Raw genomic sequence first — 3,428 nt, 5'->3', positions numbered from 1 at the left:
GGCAATTAAGTTTGTACTAGACTCTACATATTTTGTATTTGATAACACTGTTTATAAACAAAACTTCGGCACACTTATGGGCTCTCCACTATCTCCAGTCATTGCGGACTTGGTATTGCAAAAATTAGAGAGAACTGCCTTGATGTTATTTAATGATCATGTTCTTTTTTATTACCGATATGTTGACGATTTGTGTGCTGCTGTTCCTTCTTCAAAAATAGATCAGTTTTTGGAGTGTTTCAATTCTTTTCATATTCGCCTTCAATTTACGCTCGAAATAGGTCACGACTCACTAAACTTTTTAGATGTTTCAATCACGAATATTGGTAACTAACTGAAGTTGGATTGGTATCATAAACCTTCTTGGGGAGATTTCTTAATTTTCTATCAAATCATCCCCTCTCACAAAAAAGAGGAGTAATCATTAGTTTAGTAGATACAGCTCTTTTACTCTCTAATTCTGAACACCACATTAAAAATTTAATAATAATAGTTGAAATATTATTACTTAATGATTACTCTCTTAAATTCATTTTTGAAACAATTAATAATAGAATCAAATACATTCTAAGAAGGAGGACAATATCGCATAACGTCTTAAATGAGAAGAACGATTCTTCAGTGTCTCCATCGTGGTTCACAGTTCCTTTTATTCCATCATTGACAGATAAATTTAAAAAATTTAATAGAGATGACATCAAAGTTTCTTTCTATAGTACGAATAAACTAAGAAAATACATTAAAATACATAAAGACTCTAGACATCATTTTTCAAAAAATAATGTTTATAAGATTGAATGCGCGGATCGCGATGCATCATATATAGGACAGACTGGTAGGAAATTGAAGACAAGAATTAATGAACACAAAAATCACATCCGGTGGACCACGTCCACTCGATCTGTGATAACGGACCACAAGTTGCAACATAGACATGACTTTGATTGGGACAATATTAAAATTTTAGACGAAGAACCTTGTTATAATAAGCGGTTAATCTCAGAAATGTTGAACATTAAAAAACAAACAGTCTAAACCTACAAACAGATACAGAAGGTCTACATAAAGCGTACATACCACTAACAAATAAAATCTGACATTGCAATACCAAGACTAGTTTATTATTTGTCAGTCAGTGTTCGCCTGTCGTGATGTTAACATATTTATTTTCTATATACATCTTTAATTTTATATTGTGACTAATTATTTTACTATGGACTTTATATAATACACTGACGATCAGTAATTTTAAAAAATTGACGAACATCTTCTTGACATGTGAAATTTTATATTTTTAGACCAGCTAGGTGAGTTGTTTTTACCAGAATGACGAATTTGCTAAAAAAAATTTATTTTCTTTTATTTGATTTCCAACTTGACTTGTTATCAGAACACCGGAGAATTTCTATCAACCGGTCGTCCAGCCGTTTGCGAGTGATTTCCTATTCTCAGCAAAGCATTGGTCTGTTTTCTGTTCTTGCACTAGACTGTTCTAGAACTCTCTTTCTCGCTTTAAACAAATATCAAACGTATATTTACCTCACTTTAAGTTCCAAAAGTGTACACTAGTTCAGCCACAAAAAACAGATCTCATCTTACTGGTCGTCATCTTTATGATTATAAGTTTTGTTTTTACCTATTCGACTGCTTTCAACCATTGTTACATCATCGACATGAATATCTGAAGAAGGCTCAATCGTGAGACCGAAACATGTAATATGTATTATATTTATTATTTTTTAATCAATTATATTATTCATTCTTTCGAATTTTCATGTTGTAGAATAATTTATTATATTTGACTCTTATGTGTCCTTTATTCTCTAATTGTTGTTTTTCTATTTAAATTAAATTTTTTTATTTTATACGGTTAACTCTTTAATTTTTTGTGATAACACTTAAATTGAGCAAGGTAACGCTATTTTGTGGTAATGTTTTGTATATTTTGAAGGAGAATTAAGAGGTTATGTCTATCTGCATGGTCGGAAAAACACGTATTCTTGGGAATTTTTTTTGAAAAAATTTGAAGTGCTTTTGAAATGAACGTTTATGTTTTCAAATATATGTATTTCGAGGATAATTCAGTATTTTTTTATTGCAAAATATCGAAAAACAAGGAAGATGTGAGTAATCTCCTAAAAGCAGTTTTTCTAGAAGCGTTTTGCGGTGACCACTCTAGCTTTGAGCTGGTTTATCTCAAATCAAAAAGCCCAACAAATTTAGTTAATATGGTATAGTCAGTATTATGTTCAAATGTCTCCAATGGAACTGTAGAGGTTTTTCCTCTAAAATCAGGGAATTCTCCAATTGGATTTGTAATTTCGATATATGCTGCCTACAGGAAACTTGGCTTAAACCAAACATTATAACAGCTCTTGCAGGATATATTGTCTTTAGAAATGACCTTAAAAATGTAAATGATATTTATGAGGGTAATGGCGGTGGAACCGCAATCATTTGCAAATCTGATTGAGATCCAATTATTTTGAATTTTGATATTCCAGTGGATATTGATGTGGAAATTTCTTGTGTATTAATTAATAGATTGCATATTAATAATAAAAAAGTTTTGATTTGTTCTTTATACATACCTCCAGAGAATTATATGAATAAAGAAAAATGGTTATTAATATTTAATAAATTATTCAATTTGGAGAAATCATATGCTTTGTTGATCTGTGGAGATTTTAATTCATGGAGCGGCCTCTGGGGATCTTCAAGAGATAACTCTTCAGGTAGAACTTGGCTGACGTAATAACGGATTCTAATCTTTTGATTTTGAATAATGGTGTTGGGACTAGATTTTCGGTTAATTTGAGTTATTGCAGCGTTCCTGATTTAACTCATTCTTCTCAAGTTTGGGGGTAGTTTGTAAATGGTCGGTAATGGAAGACCTGTGTGGAAGTGATCATTATCCTATCGCTATTGATCTAAATTTAAATTTGATTCAAGAATTTTGTTTGTCCAAGTCGAGAAAATCAAAATTAAGCTTTAATAAATTTGATAAAGACTTATTTCAGAATAAATTAAATATTTTTATGAAGTCGCTGGTAAACTCGCCGTTTGAAGATATTCATCTTTATGACGAATGGTATAGCTTGATAATGAAAGCATTTTTTGAAGCAGGAGGTTAATGTATAGATAATATCAATAACCTTATTAAATATGATGATATCACTAAACAAATGACTTCCGTTAGGTTAAAACCAATTGATAAAATTAAACATAAACCTTGGTGGGATGATAACTGTCAAAAAGCAATTCAAGAAAGGAAGAATGAGTATAAGAACTTAATCTCTTCTCCATCTAGAGAAACGCTGAATGCATATACTACATGGGCTGAAAAGTCCCGGGATTTTTAATGAAAACAAGCATTTTTTGGGCAAAGTTATATTTATTCCTCAACATAGTTGCCTTCGAGGGCGATA

Source organism: Trachymyrmex cornetzi, unplaced genomic scaffold (assembly GCF_001594075.2).
Source record: "Trachymyrmex cornetzi isolate Tcor2-1 unplaced genomic scaffold, Tcor1.1 scaffold123, whole genome shotgun sequence".
In the NCBI taxonomy this organism is placed as follows: domain Eukaryota; kingdom Metazoa; phylum Arthropoda; class Insecta; order Hymenoptera; family Formicidae; genus Trachymyrmex; species Trachymyrmex cornetzi.
The sequence above is the reverse complement of the archived record's forward strand: the minus strand, read 5'-3'. Positions refer to the sequence as shown.